Consider the following 23,476-nt stretch of genomic DNA (forward strand, 5'->3'; position numbering starts at 1 on the left):
AATTTATAAATGACTCCCAATTGGGTGTTTATTTGTAAAGCATTGGCAGGAACTGCAATACATTTTCCTGTTTGGTTCAGTTTACTTATTTTATTTTAAAAAAACACAACAAAATGAGCTTTTCTTTTTGAAAATAAAAATGTAAATTCATTAAGTTGTTGGTTATACAATGTGTGGTCAATGCATCTAACCATGTTTGTAGACCTACTGATGTAAGTGCAAGGACTGCTGAATCATCAGTGTATAATATTATATTAATAAGCCTTCCATTATTTTTTAAGGGCATCAGCTTGCATATTTTAAGCAGGCTGGAAAAATTGATCGAGAACAGGGAAAATAACAGGGGTTAAGAACACAGCCTTGCTTCAACCCTTTACAAGTATCAGTTTTCCCTGTTCTATTAGCATGAACGCCTACATGAACCTCAGCCGAGGTTCTTCACTGTGATGCAGCAAGAAATAATAACAAGCTATGGGAATGCCCATATTAACTAAATAACTACCTAGGACCACAACCTATTATGGTCTACAGAGGTAAACACAGATTTAAAATCCACGAAGCAGACCATAAAGCTTCCTTCTTCTGTGGCTTTGTGCATCATATAATTTGATGTAAAAATATGATGCAATATGGTTTGACCTGTATGCCTTGCTCTAATGTGATCAGAAGGCTACCTATTGTTTATTATTCAAATACACAAACATTTTAGATGAAACAACAAGCATAGAAATTAGTATGTATGTCACTGGAGCTTGTGATTCCCTTTTTAAACATAGAAGATATCGCAGGGAATGTGACTGGGCGTGCCCCAAGATGGCCATGTAGTCTCTGGTCTCTCAGCTATTTTATGTCACTTCTATCTACTAAGTCTTCTGGTGACAACCAGGGGGAATCAAACAGGGTGCCACAACCTTTAATAAACTGAGTCTATCAGCTTTCTTCGATAAGTTGACGAGGGAGCAACTCGGGTGGAGATACAGTGATGGTGGTCCTCCAGTCCCTGGAGTGGAGGGAGAGCTGCAATCTGCAGGAAAAGAGCGATGTTTGGGGAGAACCGATTACTGTTCTTCCTGGAACTAAATTTAGACACTTTGCCAAGGAAGAAAGAACTTTTGGTGGCATTGGAGTGCAAACCTGTGTCTCATTTACTTGCCTAGTGCACTCCAACAGCTTGGATTGGGAGTGATGTAGTCACTTAACAGACTTCGGTGCTTCGGTCTTTATTTAATGTATTCCGTACATTCGCATAAACCTGTAAACATTCACAATAAGAATGACAGACAAGGACTAAAGTTACTCAAAGTATACAAGTACAGGAATACATAAGATGGGCCATCTTTCAATTACGCATATAAGCATATACATCAGGCAACACAAGAACCAGTAAAGGTCTGCAGAAGTTTCAGCATAGATCTGCCTTTTAAAAAGGGGGAAAGCGGGCCATACAACAAAGGAAAAGCTGGTCCTTAGGACTTTAGGCAAATGATTCCAAACATTCACTACACAGTACATGGTTCCCAGGATATGCATAATTGGGAACAAGAGAGAAGAATTATTTTACTAGAGAGTACATTTGAGGATTTGGTCACATTTTAACTACATTAGACTCAGGCATTTCCAGAGCCTATTTGTGTGACATGACTACTTACATAATATGTTATTTGCTCTGAGACAGTTAGGTTGTCCTTGAATAAGTACCAGTGGCTTAACAAATCTTGAGGGGTACTGGCTCCAAAGTACATGGAGGGTCCCCCTCCTCACCCAGTCAGGAGCTCCCAGGCCAGGGGCCCACCACCCATGCACAGTGTACTGTACAGATGAGGCCCCCTAGAGCTCAGGGGTCTCCCGCACCATGGGGGCTGTAAGGGCAGTGCGACGGGGAGAATGTCCAAAATGGGGAAAAAAGCACAAAGTTGCCTCAAGTTAGCGTGAGCTTGATTTCTCATATGTTAAACACTACAAATCAGGAAAACAAACACAACGGTCAAGGGAGAGATGATTATGAGGATGCTGACTGCATCAGTGGGCTTCCCTATGAGACTAAGGGCCGAGCACCATGGAAAGTGATGCATGTTTTCACAAGCAGAGTCAGATAGATGTTTTTTGGAGCGATTTTCTGGGTGACTGCTATCTTGTTTTGGTCACTACATATTAGGGTTTGGTGGTTCTGGTATTCTGGGTTCTTTGATTTTGGGTCAATCATGCCAGAGATTAATATCATTTTTTGTCTCTCTGTTGTCCTCCTCTGACCCTCAATTGCACTTGGTGGCATGGTTGATAAAGTTTCCAGTGTTGTTTCTGTGTATGACTTTATATTGGAAGTCTGTGTAAGATGAGACATTTGACAATGAGGTTAAGAATTACGATATGATACCCTAAGGTGTTTGTTCCCTACTCTGTGTTATATTAAGGTTAATTCTGCCTCTTTTAAAAGTATAAATACACACACACACACACACACAGACAATACCCCTCCACCCTACCACCACCGCCTTCGGACTTTGAAGACTGGCTTGAAGTTCTAAAATTTCCTTTCTTCTGATTACTCTTTTTACTCTCCCTCTTTTTCCACTCTAACTACACTCTAAGTGCACTAACAAGTGTCTTTTGTGGGTCCTTTAAGGGGTGGTGCGAACAATTAATTATCCTGTGAGTAATTTGTGAAATGTACTTTTCCCCACTTTTTAGGTGAAATAGTTGAATTGGACATGTTTATAGAATTGGGTTGCATCTTTAAAGAACAGAGAAACCATGCATGGTTCCGTGGCGCTATATGATTGTGGTGAGCGTCTGTGGTATCATTGTGAGCTGGCTGGCCAGAGGGCAAAACAACTATAATTGTATATTGTAAATTGTGTTTATACAGCGCTTACTCCCCCTGAAGAAGTGTTCAAGCACTTTGCAGCGATTAGTTGTCAGTGTATTGTGTAATAAACCTCCATTTATTTGTGTTGCAGGTGCTCATAAAATGCGGAAAACTCAGTTTTCTTAAAACCTTTGTTTCAGCAACTGAATATGATGGCTTTGTTTAAGGCGGGGGTCTCCAACCTTTTCGGTAACAAGAGCTATTTATGGTGCATGAAAATCATCCTGCGCTACTAATATTAGTGATGTACTAGTGGCCACCCGATCCAAGATTGTCAAGCGTGATCACATCAGAGCATCACGCAGGGTTGCAAACATTAAAGTAAAAACATCATTATCAATTTGGAATGCCTCTAAATTAGTAATGCATAGCAACCTTAGCTGCAATGCCCCTGGCACCAAGGTGATAATATGAGCAATAACTGTCCAACCCTACATTATTTATCAGGTAGTAATACCGTTAAAGACATTTTAGAAAGTCAACCATTTTTCTCCAAATAGCTCATGAGTTTTGAAAATACACACATTTTCATCTCAAATACATGCTCTTAATTGTTGGCATACACACATTAATTCAACCAAGCAAAAGCCTCTAACGAAGTCGGCTGGGCTGCAGACAGGCGAACTACTTACAGATAGCTGGAGAGCTACCGGTAGCTCACAAGTTACTTGTTAGAAAAGCCTGGTTTATGCACATATTGGATCCACTTACATGGAGACCCACAAGTTATTAATATTAGTCCGAACCGAACATATTACCAGGATATACATACTACTTAAGGTCTCAATTGAGTATCCTTATCCAAACGATGTAAGACATAACTATTGTTTTGTTTTAGAATTATTACTACTAACGGCTATGTGGAAGCTGTTCGCCTCAGGGTTTCAATACTGTTTATTATTTGTTTTAATGTTGCTGTAGTAGGGATCCTAGTTAAACTGTTTGGTATACAGGACACAGCTCATCAGGGAGAATTCCCACTGTTACTCATGGGCCAAAGGATCTTTGTTGATAGTTGAGATTAGCCAGGAGCTATACATTAAATTACATTGTCATTACAATCTCTAATCTATTTTCAGTCAAGTCAAGTTTAGCTTTATTTCGGTAAAAAGATACCATAAAAGCACATTTACAAACCACTGTTAAATATAATAAAAAGGGTGTTGTAATATCCTCTGACTAATAATGACATACAACCATGTAACAAATGAGCCACATACGGAATCTAAATTAAAAATAATGGTAAAAGAATAAAATACAATATAATATAATAAATTTAAAATTGTAACCAGATATTAAAAACATGACTTCAGGAGTACAGTACAACTCCTATTCTCGTTTGTAAACTAAAATTCATGAATTTATCTATAAAATGTTAACTATTAAGCTACAGTTCCAAACTTCAATTCAATGCATTATAAATTACACTCCAAAGATTTACATCTAATATACCAAATTGCCTCCAAACATTTTTCCAGTATGCATGCCACATTCCCACGAGGGTTTGTTTTGCAAATCCTAAGGACTAATAGCAGATTCCTAAAACCCATGGATCTGCAGAGTGGTATGATCCAACATGCCCTCTGCTTGGAGTAGCTGGGGCAATGAAATAAAACATGGGCCATACATTTGGCAACTCCACAACCCATTGGGCATAATTCAAAATAACTATCAGGTTTGGTCCATGTACAAGTGAAAGTGCCAGTTTCCCTTAAAGAGAAGGGTGTAAAACTGACTGCAGGGGATGCCACATTTGTTGGTTCAATATCATTAACAATAGGAAAAAAAAGGCTAGTAACTAAACACTGAATAAAATAGTTAATCCAATTTTTGGGGGGAATATGGCAGTCAGGTCTAAAATTCAAATTTCGTCCATTTCTGGCCACCAAGGACCAAAACGTTTTGAGTTTTTGTCCCTAGCAGCCAGCAATATATCCTGCCATGATATCTCTTCCCAGTGATTTTTGCTAGTCTTTAGTGTAATTGCATACTCATGTCTTGCATAGGTTATCTTGGCTCTATCTTTTGATTTTATTGCTCTTATAAGACTGCTCTTGGCCTCTTTACATACCTTACCAAACCACCTATGGTGCGGTCCTGCACCCGGATGTTAATTCTCCGTAGGAGTTCTAAAGAATAGCTCTTTCAAGGCAGAAAAAAGGCCTGCATGCAGGGCCATAACCTCATTTGGGGTATCAGAACAAGAACCGTCAGATAGTTGAAGGGTTGAAACTACAGCACACAGTTTTTCCCATAATTTATAATAATTTCTAAAGAGATCCCATTTCAGGGCATGCTTATTGGAAGAAACCTCTAAAAAGGGGGGGACTTCATGATTTGGTTGTACCCCTATTTTTACAAAAAACTGCCTATCAGATGTTACTGAAAGGGGGCATGATCACTATTATATCGGTTGCCCACCTTAATATGTTTGATAATTGACCATATTCTCACATCAATAAGTACAAGGTCAAGGATACTACTATAATACCCTCTAAAAAACATGGGTTTCACAGGATTATCCTAAGGAAAACGCCCATTTCCTGGGCGAAGACCATGAGTTATCATAAAATCTATGACCTGAAGAGCCCTAATACTAGATTTAGGCTGTTTTTTCTGGGACGAGTAAGGAGGAATATTCCATATTGAATCTTCTAGCTGGGTAATATCAGAAAAGGTAGAATTGGGCTCAAGGGACACATTAAAATTGCTAGCTATATTAATAAAATGTGATGAAAGGCAATCCAACACAAGGGCACTCAATATCTGGATAGTTTTAGACATTTGTTTAGAATGGTCTGGTCTATTATAGACGTTAACACACTGCAACAGTAAGCCTTGCTTTAACTGTATATATAGGGCCAATATATCAGCCAAATCCACATGGACTTCCATGATTTTATCCACCTCAGAAATTCTTATCCAGGTGATAAGGCTCTACCAGTGGGTGACGGCCTAGCTTCCTTGCAAAAGGGACTATACCCCGGTCTATAAATATTTGAGGTGGCCCAAGTTTCCTGAAACAAACAAATATTAAATTTATCTATGTACTCCCCCTGATAAACATCACCTAATTTATTACAGATTCCGGCCACATTCCATGTTATAAACTCAGAAGTTGAAGTCTCGAGATTCCTGGGGCCCTTCTGGGGGAACTCAAGGGTGCACATTCTTACGTGCCTCTCCATAGGTTTTGATTTTACCATATTAGCATTAAACAATGGGGCTAGACTCCTCGGAGAAAAAGGTTCTAAATCTAAATCGTCAGCTGGTTGCAAGTTAATCTCAGGGGGGAGAACAATATTGTCCCAGGGAACTGTAGAAGGAGACAGTCAATCGATGGCCAAAGCAACATCTATTTGTTCTATCTCACATGAATTTGACCTCTCAATCAGACAATCATATTCCTGCTTGTGAACCATAACAGGCATCTCTTCTAGAGGAACTGAAGACCCAGATTCCTCATTAAGGGGCCTAATGTTCACAATGGAAGGAGTTATCTTCAATAAGGGACTATTCACTGGCCAACTGCTTTTAAGACAGAAATTCAAACCATTTTGCCTGGGATTTTGGGCTTCTATGGTTAGCAGGCCCTTTACCAAGCTTGGACTAGATAGCGTTAGCTTTATGAAATCCCAATGGCCTGCCTTCTCCCTAAAATGTTCGGCCAATATTATATCTGAATGGATGATAGAACCACATTGTCTAGTGTGTCGTATCCAGTGAATGGCCTAATTTATTAGTGATGATTTATCTTCTCGTATATTAGACGGTAAAAGAGGTACCTTACACGTATAAATTGGATGGCCATTTCCAGATCGTTTACAGGAGTTTTGCACAATAGTCAATTCCCACACCAATTTTGCACATGGTCGAAGCCCAAGTAGAACACCAGAGTGACCCTTGGGGCACAATGAACCAGAGTGCTTAACCGAGGGTTCTCTTACGTCATATGCTGAGATAGCGGAAGAACTAGGGCTACTTACGTTCATCGTATTTCCTTGTTTTGAGGAGGTGCGGATATTAATAGAAGCAGGCTCTTCCTTTTGAATAGAAACAATAACCCTTGTCAAACTGGTGGAACGAAGAGTATTTAATACTTAGGTCAGTAATAAGAGAGACCAATTCCTCCTGAGAAGGAGCCATAGGAAGATGTTGATTTAGGGGTCGTGAACTTGAGGAGGAGCTTCCTTGGTTGCAAATTTGGTCCTGTAGTTCCAACGGCAAAAAGCGATTTGTACAAGGAATGTTATGGACAATCACGCTACCTGACATAGCGGCTTCTGTACTTATATGTACTAAACTAGTTCCCAAAGGCTTTGCTATTGTACCTTCATGCTGGGATACCAGTACTGATGGGGGATCTCCATTTATAGGGGTATTTCCTTTGCTAGGAAGTCTAACCTCAAAAAGGGAGCAAGGGTTCCAGTTGTCAACCCCTTCTGTGGGTTCTTTTCCTTTTTATTCAACATGGATTCAACCTCTTCAATCAAGGTGTCTAATTCATTAGATACACAGTTAGAGAGGGTGTGTGATGTTTGATGAAGCTTCAGGAGTTTAGTTTGCACTAAGCCCACTGAGGTCTTCCTTTTTCCTTGCGCTTCCCCATTTCATGCACAATATAAACTATAACACAAATTTAATAATACCAGATAGCAACATTATCCTTCAACAGTTCCTACCTCGGATCCAAGAGGGGTGGCCCAGCCTGGCCTCAGGCGGTCTCAGACGGGCCCGCCCTTGGCCCGGGCTTTGCCTGGGCATGGTCTACGCGTGTCCCGTGATGCTAAGAAGCGCTCGCGTTCCTGGCTCCGTCCTCCCTTTGAGCAGCAAGGTGATCCTGGGACAGGGAGTCCCCGAAGATGGCAAGTCGGCAATGCGGGGCAGTGCGACGTGCTAAGAGGCACTCGCGTTTCTGGCTCAGCCCCCCTTTGAGCAGCAAGGTCATCCTGTGACAGGGAGCCCCTGAAGACGGCAAGTCAGCGATGCAGGGCTGTGTGACACGCTAATAAGTGCTTGCGTTCCTGACTCCGCTCCCCCTTTGAGCAGCAAGGAGATCCTGGGACAGGGAGTCCCAAAAGACGGCAAGTCGCCGATGAGGCGCTGCGCGGCACGCTAAGAGGCGATCGTGTTCCTGGCTCCCCCCCACTTTGAGCAGAAAGGTGATCTTGCGACAGGGAGTCCCCAAAGACGGCAAGTTGGCGATGCGGGGCTGCTCGCCGTGCTAAGCGGCGCTTGTGTTCCGAACTCCACCACCTCTTTGAGCAGCACGGTGATACTGGGACAGAGAGTCCCCAAAGACGGCAAGTCAGCAATGCTGGGCTGCGCGACGCGCTAAGAGGCACTCGTGTGCCTGGCTCAGCCCCCCCCCCCCCCCCCCTCTTTGAGCAGTAAGGTGATCCTGGGACAGGGAGTCCCTGAAGACAGCAAGTCGGCGATATGGAGCTGCACCACATGCTAAGGAGCGCTCACGTTCCTGGCTCCACCCCCCCTTTGAGCAGCAAGGTGATCCTGGGACAGGGAGTTCCCGAAGACGGCAAGTCAATAATGGGAGTTTGATGTGAGTTTTGAAGTTTGTATTAATCCAATCTTTTTAGTATTTCATCTTTATTGTAATCAGCATATACATTAATTAATATCAGTCATTAGTTTTGTCAATAATCAAAATGAGCAATCAATACATCATAATATAAGCATTGAGCACTTTCCATAAAGGAAAGAATCCCTACTCTAAGAAGGGGAGAGAAAAGGTGTCCGTCTCAGAACCCACACAGAGTTCTGAATTCGAGTGAGATCAATAAGCATATGCTTCAGCATCAAATATCAGCTCAATGATTCAATATGCACTACTTCATTTGTAAAAAAATAAGTACCAGGGCCCTTGTCAGGAGGTCACTGCAGCTTGCATCACCCATTGCAACTGCCAGCGCTGCCTGTGACAGTGCCAACACAACTAACCATCACACTCACGCAAGTGTCACAATTCAGACTTTGAATATACATAAATAATGACCAATGCATGCTGCTCACGCTATTCTTATAGCTTTGGCTGGCAGGTATTAGTGATTTTAATGTATATTTAATTATTAAACAACTTTTATTGTGTTCCTCACAAAAATATATGAACAGAGTCACCAGGCTGTTATAAGAGCTGGTGTTGAAAATAAAATGTTGGTGCAGAGCAGTGGAAACCACCGGCTCAAAAAGCACTGTCAGTATGCAATCAAAGCAGAACTTCTGATGAAGAGAGATTCAAGAAACTCAGTAACGTCTCTGGGTGGAGAATATAAATGGCCAGATGGAAAGGGCCAGATCTGTCCTGCTCTAAGAACATGCACTATTATAAACAACACATATTTTCAATTTTTCAGTTTGCAGTGTCTTCTTTCTTTGGTCAGTCAATCAGCTGTCAATGCTCTCATGGAAACGGTTTCACTCCCCGTCTTCCCACTGGAACACAATAACTTCAGATGGCAACACCGCAGCTATGTGTTATTAACTAGCTCCTTATATGGTTTCTTCTTAGTATTCATTCTCCTGTTCAAAACTACATTTCTATGTGTGAACTTTCATATCTATCTTTCTAAATAACAAGTCTAGTTATTAGCTCGAAGTGGTCATCGTTTAAGTAGAAACAATGGGCCTTTTTTTCTTTTTTTGTATTTATTTATTTATTTGCATTATTATATAGTACAGTCATTACCCAAGGGTGTCAGAGCATCTTCAATCAAACAGGTTTCATCACAGGAGACAGAATTTTACAAACAGTTACTAGTTATGGTCATTACAAAAGGCACAAAGTGGCAGGGAGATACATATGGACAGTTGCTCATTTAGGATGGTACAAAGGAATGGACTTACAATTGTTAGAGATTGAAGGTGGTATAGGTAGCGGTAGCAAGGTTAGGTGGAGTGGAAGACAAGTAGTGCGGTTAATCTCAGTCATGGGGAGGCTGCATTATCATCATAGCGGATGTTGGTTATGGGTACAACTGGCCAAGATGTTTATGTAGATGAAGGGCTTTCAGCTCTGTTTTGAAAATCGGCAATGAGGTGGTGGTGCATACTTTTGGGGGTAGGGAGTTCCATTTTCCTGTTGAGCTGTCAGAGAAGTATTGTGCCATGAGTCATTCCTTTTTAAATGTTGGAGGCTCTAACAGCATTGTTTAAGTATTTTGTGATGGTCTGGTGCCTCCTGATAGCTTTATTTTGTAGGTAGAAAGGTGTGGATCTATATAAGGCCTAGTGAGTTATACAGACAGAATTATAGTCAGCGATGTGTGATAAGCATAGGTGAGATATGGATGTCTCTTTTCACCCCATAGACTAAACGAGTCACTGAAGGTAGAACTGATTTCAGAGGGATGAGGTTGGTCTTGGGGAGCTTTGTCTGAAGGGAGTTACAGTAGTCTATTCTGGGGAGAACCAGTGATTGAACAAGAGATTTCAGATCTTGCTCAGGAATGCAGCTGTAGATTTCTCAAATAAGGCATAGTTGATATTCATGCATTCCTGGCCAGGGTGCTGATTTGGGTCTGAAGATTGAGCCTTTTATCCAGAGTGACAGGCAGTGGTGAATTAAATCAGGAGTAATTCAGTTTTGGAAGGGTTCAGTTTTAAGTTGTAAGAAGTCCTCCAGTCTTGGACAGACTCTACATTAGTAGCAGGATGAGAGATATCATTAGTGGATGAGACCTTTAAGTACAATTGGGTGCCGTCTGTATATGGATGATAGAGGATCCCAACTCTTCTTAGTAGTAGTCCCAGTGGCTCAATGTAGAGGGTGAACAGAGTAGGAGCAAGTATAGAACCTCAAGGACTCTTTGATCGACAGCCTACAGGGAAGAGAGATAGTCTCCAATTTTGATCAATTGCGACATTCCCATGAGGAAGTATGGGTGCCATTTTAGGACCACATCGGACCCAACCAATTTTTAGTGTGCCAAGAAGTATGTGGTGATTTACGGCATCAAAAGTTGCTGACAGGCTGAGAAGGACCAGGAGGCAGGAGCTGCCACAGTTTCGGACTCAAAGAGCATCATCAACTACTAGAACCAGTAATGTTTCAGTTCTGCACCCTTGATTAAAGTCAGTTCGGAATTCATTTAGAAGGTTGTTGTTTTTGATGTGCTTGGTGAGTTGCTCCGCAACACATCTTTAAATGATTTTTGCAAGAAAAGGCAGGCTAGAGATAGGGTGAAAGTTGAAGTCATTCACATCTTTGGAGGGTTATTTGGGAAGTGGGGTGACGTGACCAGTTTTGAGGGAGTCAGGAAATGATCTTTGGCCGAGGGAGGGATTCACCAGTTTTGTCCAGAAAGGGAGCCTGTGAGTGTAAAGGTCTGTGGTAATGTTACTTGGAATATGGTTCACAAAGTGATTTGGGAGCTTGGTACCCATGATGTTTTTAAGTACGACTTCCTCCACGATTATGCCAAAGGTTTGTCATGTGTTCTTGGCTTTGTAAACCGCCTAGGGGTAGGATGTTGATCTTGGCTCAGGAGTGATTTCACTATGGAATCAAAACATTGGATGAACTCTTGCTTTCTTGGAGGGGTCATCAAATGTGATGGAAGTGAGCAAGCAATGTCTACTGACTGTTTTGATCAAAGAGTTGTTTAGGTCAATTCATGACTGAGTCAAGGAGGGATCTAAAATGATTTGATTGTTCTTGACATATTTTCCTTTGATATAATGATTTGGCATTACAGAGGCATGACGGATTAGTGGTGGAAGGTGTCTGTCTCAGTTTTTTGTACTGAGATTTCAAGGCTTTTCCCCGCTTGTAAGGTCTTCTTAAACCATAGAGCAGTTGGTGTTGGTCTTTTTTTGTTGCTATGGAGTAGGGTTGCCTTATCAAGTAAAATAGAAAGACTGCCGTAGCAGTAGGCATTTGAGATCTACGGTGGGACTAATGGGGGGAGGGTACTACCTTCATTGTGCATTTGCAGAGTGTGTTGATGCCGATCTTCTTAATGCCGCAAAACCAGGAAATTGCTCTTTTTGATTGGCCTCTGGTCATGGAGTGAGGGAGTTGCAACAAGAAAGGAATAAGAAAGTGGTCAGACCAGTCTACTGGCAAGGGTTCATTGACTAAGAGGAGATCACCTTTGGAGATTATTAGATCCAGTATAGAGCCTCTCATGTAAGTTGATTTAAGATTGTGCTTTTTTAGGTGAAGAGGTGAAATTATCAAGCTTGAGTTTGAGTTTCTGCAGAGAAGAGGAGTGTTGAATGAAGTGAAAATCATGAAGTGTTTTTGTCATTGGGGAGGGTTGTCATGGATAGTATTCATGTTTATCATTAGTGAGGTAGTATATTGTGTGTTGTAGGAACTGTGTATCATTGCGTTGGAACTGTCAGTGAGGTGTGGGAAGAAAACATGGAGTGGGGGACTAGAGTACGTTGGGTGGGCTTTCGATGCATGGGGTGCATGAGAAGTGGGGTCTTGACGACGTGCGGTAAAAAAGTGTAGTTTCTGCGGAGGGGGATGATTTGGGAGCAGGGTATGTTTGTTGGGGAGAGCAGTCAGTATGCAAGGAGAGCTGTTTTTGTATGATAGATCGAGGAGGATGAATGCACAGTGGTGTGAGAGAGTATAAGATTGTGGGGTGGATTCCATTATGACAGGTGAGGTTTATCGTTATGTAGAAAAAAGTAGAGTGGTCCCAGAGGGATTTCATCATGAAGGGAGGATATTTTGTGATATGGTGGCGTGGAGAGGAGTTACATTTATTTTAAGTCAAAAGTGTATGGGCAGACAGAGTGTAGTGAGAGGGGGCAAGAGTGTGAAGACAGTAAGGGGATCTGAGATGTCCTAGAGGGATTTTTATAATGGCGGGAGGGTACTGTTTGATGTGAAAGAGGTGGGGAGGAAAGTGTATGGGCAGAGAGGGAGTAGTGAACAGGGACCACGAAGTCAGAGTGCTTGAGGAGGTGTGTGTAGTAAAGAGGCTGAGCCACATCATGTACGATTCGATGAATTCATGTGAAGGAGCCAGTGGGGTGAATGAATGGCTTATGGTAGATTTGTAGACAGCTTCTTGAGTGGTAGAGCAAGGAGGGGAGGAGTGGTAGTTGTTGTAGGAAAGAGTCAGACCATGAGTTTCTGAGTATTGTGAGAGGAGTGGTTGGTCGATAATGTAGGTGAGAATCGTCAGAGTGCATGAGAGGTGGAGTTGTACCAGAGTGCTTCCACAGTGTCTGGATGAAGTCTTCCTTGAGTGTGATTTGAGGAGATGGGAGAGGTAGATGAGGCCCTGGGAGGCATACATAGGGCAGTGTATGTATGGAATGTGTGGACGGATGGGTTTGGGGGATGGCAGTCCTTGTTGGGATGGCAGTCTCAGGGATGTCCCAGTGTGGTGCTTGGGGTGGGATAACAGTATAAGTTCATCGAGGTGGTAGGCTGACAGGATGTGGCCTGTTGAGGAGAAAAGTGGGTATATGGGTAATAGAGGTTGAGAGGGGTGTTTGGGATGGAGATTGAGTAATGTATGTGGTGTCAGCTGGTGTGTTAGGATGAGAGGCATGAGAGCATGTTGGCCTTATTTTAAGATGCTGAGAAGGGAAGATGGTTGAATAATTATCATACCACAGTTGTATATGGAGATGGTGAAAGATCCATTGAAGAAGGAGGAGGGAGCAATGTTGACCTTGCAACCATATGGAATGTTGCATGATGATGTGACATATAGTGTATTTTGGAAGATGTCAGTCAAGAATGAGATGTTATGTCAGAACACAATGAGGTTGGTTTTGAGCTTCCCTTGTCCACCACCGTGGTATTTATCAGCACACAGGGTGTTTAGACATTCTTCCACGGTACTGTGTTTGTACTTTTTTACAGACGCTTTAGAGAGATTCTGCTGGTTTATAATCTTATATAGGTTGACTTCTTCTTTCTCCAACTTAGTTGGCATTGTTTACAGCATTGTTAATAGACTGTGGTGTTGTGAGGTGAAATAAAGAGGGGCCTGGAATAATATGAGGCTACAAATTGTAATTATCCATGTATTTGCTTCCAGACTCAGAATGGGTAGTTTGAGTATGGCTCAGGACAATCGGTTGGTAACATAGAAAAAAAGTGTGTTTTTAGGTCTCTTTTGATGAAGGATATGCTCCTCTTCCAGGAGTTGTGAGTTTCATTAGTTTAGTTACAATTAAGGCTTCTTATGATAGAGGTATTTGGGGAGTTGTGAGTTTGGTTGGATTAGCTAAGATTAAGGCTTTTTTTGAAAGAGCTCTGTTCGCTTTCTGAATCGGCTTGAATTAAAGGGTTGGCGGATTGATCTCCTTGTGTTTCTTTGTTAGGAGGTTGTGTTTATTTTGAGTCCCCTTTCTATTTCAACCTGATGGTTCAAGGATAGCAGTGGTTGCTCAATAAGTCCTCTCTCTGTGTGTGGTGAGCTGAAAGGGCTGCTGCATTCTGCACAAGTTGGAAATGTTTTATAAGCTTATCAGGAAGCCACAGGTAGTATACGAGAGAAAAACAAAGCTAGCCAACCCTGTGAGCTGTGGTAAGACATATTGATATACAGTAAGACTTTTCTCAAAAGCCTGAGCTGCTGGAAGGACAGACACGTCACCTTGGAAACCTGATGTTCTAAAGAAAGATCTGAGCCAAGACAGATACTAAGATTTTGTACAGGAAATTGGCTGTCATACAGTGGTGCACTGTTTTTATGGCAGGGAGATGTGTGGAACAGCATGGTCAGGCAGACTAGGTTACGCTTCTGAAAGCTAAAAAACAAAGGTCCGTATTTATACTTTTTCAGCGCCGCATTTGCTCATTTTTTGACGCAAAATCGGTGCAAACTTACAAAATACAATTGTATTTAGTAAGTTTGTGCCGATTTTGCGTCAGGAAATTATGCAAATGCGGCGCTAAAAAAGTATAAATACAGGCCTAAGTGTGTATTATCTGAACACATATAGAAGAGGTTTGCCGCAAAGTGTAAAAATGTAGCTAAACGTGACAAGTAGACATTAAATAATAGAAGTAAAAGATGTGGTTCCGGATGTGAAAGGTGCAAGTGAAATGGTCCATGTTTGTGGGGTGAAAAAAACCTCAAGCTATTTGATGGGCTGTTGCTTGACTGCATGTGTATCTGTACATGTGTTTGGCCCCATTTGTGTGTTGTATATATATGTAGCCTGTATTTGTGTTTTCTCTTACCACATTCAGACATATCACGCAACAACATAAGGATAATGTAACAAAGAACTCATACACCTAACACAAGGGAGACCTACTAGCTTTTCCAGTTCTTGTTTTAAAAGAAAAAGTGTTTCTTCATCAAATGGCAAGTGTGTGTGGAATGTTGACGGGTAAATTCTTATTACAAGAATGCATCAATGGATGAGTGTGGATGCATATAGATTGACATTTGGAAACATCTAAAAGAAAGAATTGGAGGAAAAAACATAAGGGAAGTTTCTTTCCCTAAAGATACTTGTTTTAGAAGGGAAGAGGTTTTAAAAGAGAGAGAGACTATTTAATTGGCATGCTTGGTTTTGAGAAATTGTAAGTTTTCTCTCTAAATAAGGAGCGTTGACATATATAGTGGATAAATTATTCCACAGCTCTCAACCATTCTACAACAACACCATTTGGAGGGCTCACCTTCTACTCATCTTCACTGTCTCAAGATACCAAGGCCCATATTTATACTTTTTGATGCAAACCTGCGCTAGCGCAGGTTTGCGTCAAAAAGGTTAACGCTGGCTACAGCCATTCGAACGTGCCAGCCAGGCGCCATATTTAATGAATGACGGTAGCCGGCGCTGCGGTCTGCTTAGCATCAAAATAATTGATGTTAACCGGGCAGCGAAGGCATAGGGAAGAGTGGGGGGTGTGCGTCAAAGAATGGTGCAAGTCAGGTTAGAGTCAAAAATATTGATTCTAACCTGACTAGCGTCATTTTTGGACGCACCACCCTCATGGAAATGACTCCTGTTTTAGCAAAGACAGGGGTCATGCCCCCCTGCCCAATGGCCATGCCCAAGGGACTTCTGTCCCCTGGGCATGGCCATTGGGCACAGTGGCATGTAGAGGGGCCCAAGTTAGGCCCCCGTATGCCATTCAAAAAAAGAAAAGAAATTACTTCCCTCTACTTACCTGTACTTACCGTAGATAGGTCCCCCCATCCATGGGTGTCCTCCAGGGGTGGGTGAGGATGGCAGGGGGTGTCCCTGGGTGCAGTGAAGGGCACCTGTGTGCTGCTTCCATGGTCAGAGACCATGGAAATGGGCCCACAGGTCCTCTAACGCCTGTCCTGACCCAGGTGTTAAAAAATGACTCTAAACAGGCTTAGAGCCATTTTTTAAGGCCCTCCTCCTCCCGTGAGTAATTTTTGCACGGGATTATAAATAAGGCGCAAATGCCTTTGAGTCATTTTTTGACCGGGAACGCCTACCTTGCGTCTCATTGACACAAGGTAGGTTTCCACAGTAAAAAAATTACTCTAACTTCATAAATTTGGCGCTAGACAGGGATAGCACCAAGGTATAAATATGGAGTTAGGTTTGCGCCGGATTTGCGTCAAAAGAAATGACGCAAATCTGGCACAAACCGAGTATAAATATGGGCCCTAATGCTTTCTAAAGACCCCAATATTTATACCAGGCCTGCAACTATCTCACCCTCCAAGCAATTGTTCAGATCCGTTTACTTCAATGAGGACAGTTGTATTAGCTTTGGATTAAGTGTTACTGTATATGTCTTAGGCTACATGTATGACAAGAGCTACAGTTATTTTTGTGCTGAAGTGAGCGTTCCAGGGAAAGCATCTATTTCTCAAACCTGTGAACAAAAATGCTGATAAAGTGTGACTAAAGAGACTACTTTGTCTGGTGCCTTGAACCTGAAGTCTGAGAAATCTGAAATGGCTGGAATGTGTGCTTGGACTTTATTTATTTTGGGCTTTGGTAAAGTCAGAGTTTTGACGTGAGTGGGGATTTCAGCCCTCCTGGTAGATTATTCTTGGCTCATGATGCTGCCACGTGAAACTCCAGAGCAGAGAAAACGGAAAGAAGTTCACTGACCTCCTTTTTGGATACTGTATAGGATAGAGTAGTCTGGAGACTGTACACACCTGCCTCTTCTATGTTTGTAAACAAAGATCCTATAAAGTTCCGATGTTTGTAACTGATGTGCCAGTGAAACAGATAGACGCAAGTGATCAAGCACTGAGAACAACTGAAGACGATGGATGATCTATCCAGGTGTTATTTCATACCAAGGTGGCTAACAGTGAGCATCACATGTGTGCCATAACGTTATCACACCATGTTGTTAAATACTTTTACATTACTAGTGAGATAACAGCCAAAGCATCATGTGCCCTCTGGCACAAAGGACTTAACTACAGCAATACGTCTTCTCAGCCTAGCTATCAGCTTTAAATGTGTTTTTGGAATTGCAACATTTTTCCATCAAATATCACTTTGCATTTTGGGCAAATAAACCAAATAAACTAAATTTTCCAGAAGAAAAACCTTTTCTGGAAAAACATAATTTTTATTTTCAGAATATCAGTATGCCCATTGTTATGCCAGTGCCACCATTGTGCCAAAGGTTATACCAGTCCTGGCCATTATTATTCAAGAGAAGGCCACCATTATGTCAGGGTGGCTAAAAGTAGGCCAGGCATGCCCTTACTATGTCAGTGATGGCTGCCAGTGTGACACAAATAGACCACAAATCAACAATATACTCAAGGAAAGCCATTAATATGCCATTGGCATTGTTATGCCATGAACGGACACAATAGTGCCAAAGGTTAGCTCTTTATGATTGGAGTTAACATATTCTTTTAATGATGCTTCAAGCCAGGTATAGCTTCCAGGGAGTGACACACACACCTATATGTGCACACATGCACACACACACAAATGAATGCACATGAGACTCTCAGCTGTCCCATCTCTAGATCCTATTCTGCTCTGCTCTTGGGCTGATCACACACCCAACTAACACATTTTCACTCAAGCTCCTACAGTTCAACACTTTAGTTGGTCAGCATTGGGTACTGCTCAGACTGCTACTGGCACTCTTCTTTTATGGCCCACAGTTCACACATGTAGTGTGAATGATAGAGCAGGGCCCACAATAACACGTAACTGAGCTAGATTGATAGTGGGGACAGATAGTTATGTAGCAGATCCCATTGGCCGACACATTGGGCCTGTATCACAAAGGAAAACTTACCCCTTTGTGTAGGTTTATGATTGTTTTCTGTTCACAAAGTGATTTACGAGTAGTATCTCTACAAATGAAGAGTCTCCACAAATAAAAACACAGGACTATCCTATCTTTTTATGTGCAGACACTCCACAGTTATAAAGATGCCATTCATAAATCCTTTTGTGAATAGCAATCGTAAATTTACACAAAGATGTAAGTTTACTTTTGAGAATCAGGCCCATTATGTGGTTTAGTGTTATCAGGAGGCCCTGCTGTTGGTTTGGCTGACTGTCACAGTAAGGGTCTTAACATGAGCTGTGGTGCCTTCGTTAATATGCAGTCTTTCAAAAAGGCACTGGGCTTGGCTTCACCTCTGAGAGCTACTTCGAGGGTGCTGGTGAGACCCCGTGATATAGCTCACCTCCTACTGACTTCCGACATTAGCATTTGCAGGAGGGATTTCTTCAGGTTCTAGATCATATTTAGATATGATAATTTCTTACAAACTAACCACCTCTTTAATTGGTGGAGATTTTTGTGATTCTGTGCATGAGATAATGTTCAAGCGGATGCAGTCCCGTGTTGGTGGCCGTAAAACAGGCTTTGTCAGGTTTATTTGGTGTTAAGCTGGAGACTCAGTATTCCCACCTATAGGAGAGACTATTTCAACTCGGCTGATCTCTTCTCTGTATAAGAATAGAGAGAGGGCTTATTGGTCTTACCTGGAGGCACTTTGGCATCTGGGGCTTGGGAGGGGGACACTCAACAGAACTGGCACATATTTCTTCTTGATGTGCTCATTTGACACCTATCTGTTTTTTCTTGGCATCAGGCAATGGTGGCAGGATTTTAGTGAGAGTGCCTTCTTGTCAGATCTAGTATGGCTAACCTGTGAGTCCGGCTGAGATGTTTGGCCGAAAGAACAATAGAACCAGTCACTCAGGTAGGTCAGTAAGGGGATTTGGTCAATAGGAGAAAACAATAAAAGACAGCTGACTGGTTTCCTATGTGGTTGATGACCGTCTATGGTCTCACCACCAAGGTTCTTGTTTCAGTATTACTTGACTACCGTTTTTTTGTATCTGTGTGAAAGATAAACAGTATGAGTCACTGTACATTCAATCTATCTAGTCATCAATTAGTTACCAAGGACATTTCACACATTACATGTTTGCATTCATAAAGATTATCAATCTCTGCATTGGCTACTTGTAGTTGTAGGTTGGCACAGAAGATCACAAGTCACCCAATCAGTCTCAAGTCTCTTTACTAACACTTCATCAGAGTTTTTATTCGTAGGTTTGGGAAATGGATCCTTTTCCTGAAACGCTTACTTCAGTGCAAAAATAACTGTTGCTCTTCTCTTACTTGTAGCCTTGGGTTTATCTTAAATGCGGTTCATTTTCTTTTCCATGCTGGCGCATGCGAAGCTTGATTCTAAGGCACTTAAACTTTTCTTGGTTTCTTTCTTCCTAGGTTGTCGTGGAATAGATGTCATGGTCCAGAATAGGCAAGAAGCAGCTCCAACTATCACTAGACAGGAGGGACTGGACAAATGAATTGCAACACCCTGGAGTTCCTGTGGAGTATACGGAGAGAAGGACTGTCTTCTCCAGGTGACAAGATTGCTTAGTGTGGTCCAAAAGGAGCAGTATTTATTCCCTTCAGGACCTAAGAAATTTACAGAAGGTTCCAGAGAGTTTCCAAAAGTTCAACAAGGCCAATGTTCAATTTAATATGTTCAAAACCCCTGGTAACAGGTGGACCCACTATAAATATCTACATTTCAGAATCAACCTGGGCCACATTATTGTCAATATTGCACTGTTAACTTGAGTCTTATTATCATACCAACCCTTGGGAACCAATTCCTTGTCATTTGCGTAACGGGCAAATCCACCCTGCCCTCATAGAGGGAAAAGGAGTTTTGGAGGGTCCAGGAGAGGACACATAGCCTTGATGTAGAATTCTCATGACAAATCTGACCTAACAACTGGCACAAGCGATATTTTCGACAATCCAAAAGGTACCTTCTCCAAATTCTTTGTTGGACTAGTTCTACAATTTACCTTTCAGCAGTTTTATCTTTGTTGATGTAGTTTGAAGAACTCTTCTTGTTCAAGAGTTTTTTTCACATACGTTCCCAGAGAACAGCAAATTAGGTACACACATGTGTATATCAAAATGAAGTTCATACAATATGCAATATACAGTATTGCTTTTGGCAAATTACTGAGTGCTGGCTGAGCCTGATATCACAACAATTGTGTATCCAGCTCCTTCACAGTCAAGCCTTGTTTAAGTGTACTGTTATCGTGCTTGATCATACATTTCCATTCAGGACAGATGGATGCAAGGGTAGAAAGTGTACTCCAAAATAAGGCATAACATCAGCACATACGTTAGCGGCAAATGTTAGACCGTTGTCTGAGTGAAAGGTAAAGACCAGCCTGTTGCTATTAGACACTGCAATTCTGTATGACTGTGCAAGCAGTGACAATCTTTTGTGGCCATACCCACAGGAATCTAGATCATCAATTAACCGCAACCAAGATACATTTGTAACGGTTGACAGTTTGCTACTGGGCAATAATGATGAGGCAGTGAAACCAAAGGGTCTATCTGATCTTGTCAAAGGAATAGGAACTTGCCTTGCAGCAGTAGAGGATTTTATTGTTTGACAAATTATTCATTGCTGTATATATTTCTTTGTGACCTCTGACATATTCGGCCATCAATATAATTGCTGTAGCATAGACACTGAAGCACGGATGGGCTGATGCTGTACCCTCATTCACTATCTTTGTGAAGTCTAACCCAACTGCTTCATTGGGGAATTGTCTTTCCCCTTGTTGTGGTGTAAACACTATAGGAACATTGCCTCCAGACAAACTGCAGTATTTAACAGAATCCTTCAGGAGGTTTTGCACTCTTTAAAGTTGCTTTTATTCCTGCCATGATGTCTGAATCAACCTTATTTTGAACTTGTGTTACAGAAGCAGCCTTACAGATTTGCATAGCTGTTTTTAGCCAGATCAGCCTCATAGTCCCCTTTAGTATGAATCCCGTCACTTGACATGCTGTACATGGTTTAAATGAAGCTTCTTCCAGAGGACAGCCATCTTTCCATTAAAGCATTTCAGCCTTTATGGGTTTATCACTGAAATCTCTCAGCTCTTTTAAGCATCAATGGAATAGGTCAACAATGTAACCATCTACACAGAAAACAGAATCTGACACAATAAGTGTGGAAACTAATGGAACTATTTACTTAAGGGCTGCTAGTGGGACATGAATCTCAGCTACCTGTGCAAGGAAATTACCTAGAACTTTAGAGAATGTTTGTAGCTCAGTGGAGGGGCCAACATGGGAAAACCCTCTACACAAACCACTGAGTATTTTGTTGTTTAATCTCAATCACAGGCTGTGCTGACCCATCCATACAGAACACCTCTTATACGCATGTATGGATGCATGTGAGGAATATATGGCATTGCCTGTTGATTCTTTGAAATGTCTTATGTTCTAGGTATGGTAAATAACACTAATAACTAGAATTTTTCTACTGTCACATGTTTGCAAGTATTTTGTCTCTTACATATCTGCGTATAGCCTGTGTAAGATAGCTGTTTGTGCATCTGTCCAATTCTTTTCAGAAAAGGTGGGCAACATTAAATCATATGAAGTTGTGTGGCAGAAACGTATAAACCCCATTAGGACTTCTTATTTTTCTTAACATATTTGAAGGTTGCATATTTCTGTAGGAAATTTGTTGCCAGTCAGTTGACTTCACAGGACAGTTATCCCCAAAAAAGATAACACTATGAAAGGCCATTTTAGATTTCTGAAAGTTTTTGTTTTATTTCCTCTGGCTAGCTAAAATAGTCACTATTCTGTCTGTGCTTTCTAAATGCTCACTCAAGCCATGATCATTGAAATATATATCAGCAATATATGACAGCACGTCCGATTCATCTGAGATAAATATCTTTATTCTCTCTGCAAATAAACCTAAACTGTTTTTATAAGCAGTTTGTGTAACCATACTGAATACCACCAAATGTGAACACCACCAGTTACTGTGCTTCAGGCACTATGTTCGAACTAAAGCATCATTATTGAAATCAAGAGGTGTCTTGTATTTTTTCCTGACTAAATTTGTCAACTATCTAGTACTGCAAACATTTTGCAATGCATGTGTATGTGTGAGAGAGATCATATTTCTATAATCCAGGAGAATATAATAGGAATTGTCTAGCTAGAAAGAGAGAAGTTTCATGAATGAATGGGAAGGAAGTATCACTCCTGGCTTCAAGGGCAATTGAGCCTGTACGGGCTGCTTCCACTAAAGAGAAATCACATGTGCCACAGAGCTTTTATCCCACCCTGTTTTATTACTTTACAATGCTAGAGCTTGTTTTAGAGCCCACTCACAAGTTATACTTGTCTCTGAGATTCTCAGACACTAAGGAGGAAAATGCTTCTAGTATTGCAAAAGCCCCTTTGAGGTGTGTCCATTACAAAGGATGGTTGCCAGTAATCCTCTGCTAGAAAGATATCATATCCGACAAATATGACAAACAAAATTATTTTATAGTTCACAATAGGTCCCATTCCATGTTAATTTCTACATTAACCATTATAAACTGTATTGTGGGATTTACTTGTCCGTCTGGTGTTTCCATTAAATGTATTTACCAGTAGGAGTGGTGACTAGATGCTCCTTAAGAGTCTGACAAACTATTGTTATTTCTGCTGCTCTGAACAGAGGTGCTGCTGCCCCTGCCCCATCCCTCAGAAGGACTCTCATTCTCACAGGCATGTCTCTTTTTTGTGGTCAAACTTTACCTTTTTTTTTTTAATGAGCTTTTGAGTCTAAACCTTTCTCCTCTTACTACACACTGTGCCCGGTATCCTAAAATTGCACCTTTTCAGCTTTCTCATCTCTTTTACGATGCTTAGTTTGGCATGTCCTTTTGTCTGCAGAGTAATTCCCAAGCGCCTACAGCCCTCAGACTCTTTTAGAGAACACGAAGAATGCTATCAATGGCTATACTAATGCCCATCAAGATGTTTTATTTCATCACAGGCCCTTAACACATGACCTTATTCACCGAACTAATGCTTTTGTGGAGACCCAGTTTGTGTTTTCTATTTAATATTTTGTTTCTTTTTTCTATCAGAGGGTGTTTAGTGTTTCTGCACCCACACTATCTCAGACTTTGGGCTTAAGTTGTGGTTTCGAAGGGCGAGTACCTTTGGTGTTTTGGCCTATCGAGGTCTAGTTATTTTGGGTAAACAATGTGTAAGAAGTGTATACACTAGCAAATAAGCTTACCCAAGTACTACATTGTTCAGTGGTAGTGTAAGTCCCATAGAACACACATAGTCAATATTCCATGTTTGTCTTGAGGCATTCTATG

The 23,476-nt window shown here is 41.4% G+C and overlaps 1 protein-coding gene and 1 long non-coding RNA gene across 2 annotated transcripts in view; one reads left to right on the forward strand and one right to left on the reverse strand.

Annotated features, from left to right (window-relative positions):
- LOC138262135 (prostatic acid phosphatase-like) overlaps positions 1-7,680 on the reverse strand; it is a 452,521-nt gene extending 444,841 nt beyond the window's left edge. The window contains exon 1 of the mRNA XM_069211915.1: positions 7,549-7,680. The gene's annotated coding sequence lies outside the window, so the exon portion shown is untranslated. The remainder of the gene's footprint in view (positions 1-7,548) is intronic.
- Positions 7,681-8,290: 610 nt separating this feature from the next.
- LOC138262137 (uncharacterized) lies at positions 8,291-22,181 on the forward strand. The gene is made up of 2 exons (XR_011199203.1): positions 8,291-8,426; positions 19,530-22,181. It is a non-coding gene; the product is annotated as an uncharacterized lncRNA (long non-coding RNA).
- The last annotated feature ends 1,295 nt before the right edge of the window (positions 22,182-23,476 follow it).

Source organism: Pleurodeles waltl, chromosome 10, assembly GCF_031143425.1.
Source record: "Pleurodeles waltl isolate 20211129_DDA chromosome 10, aPleWal1.hap1.20221129, whole genome shotgun sequence".
NCBI lineage: Eukaryota > Metazoa > Chordata > Amphibia > Caudata > Salamandridae > Pleurodeles > Pleurodeles waltl.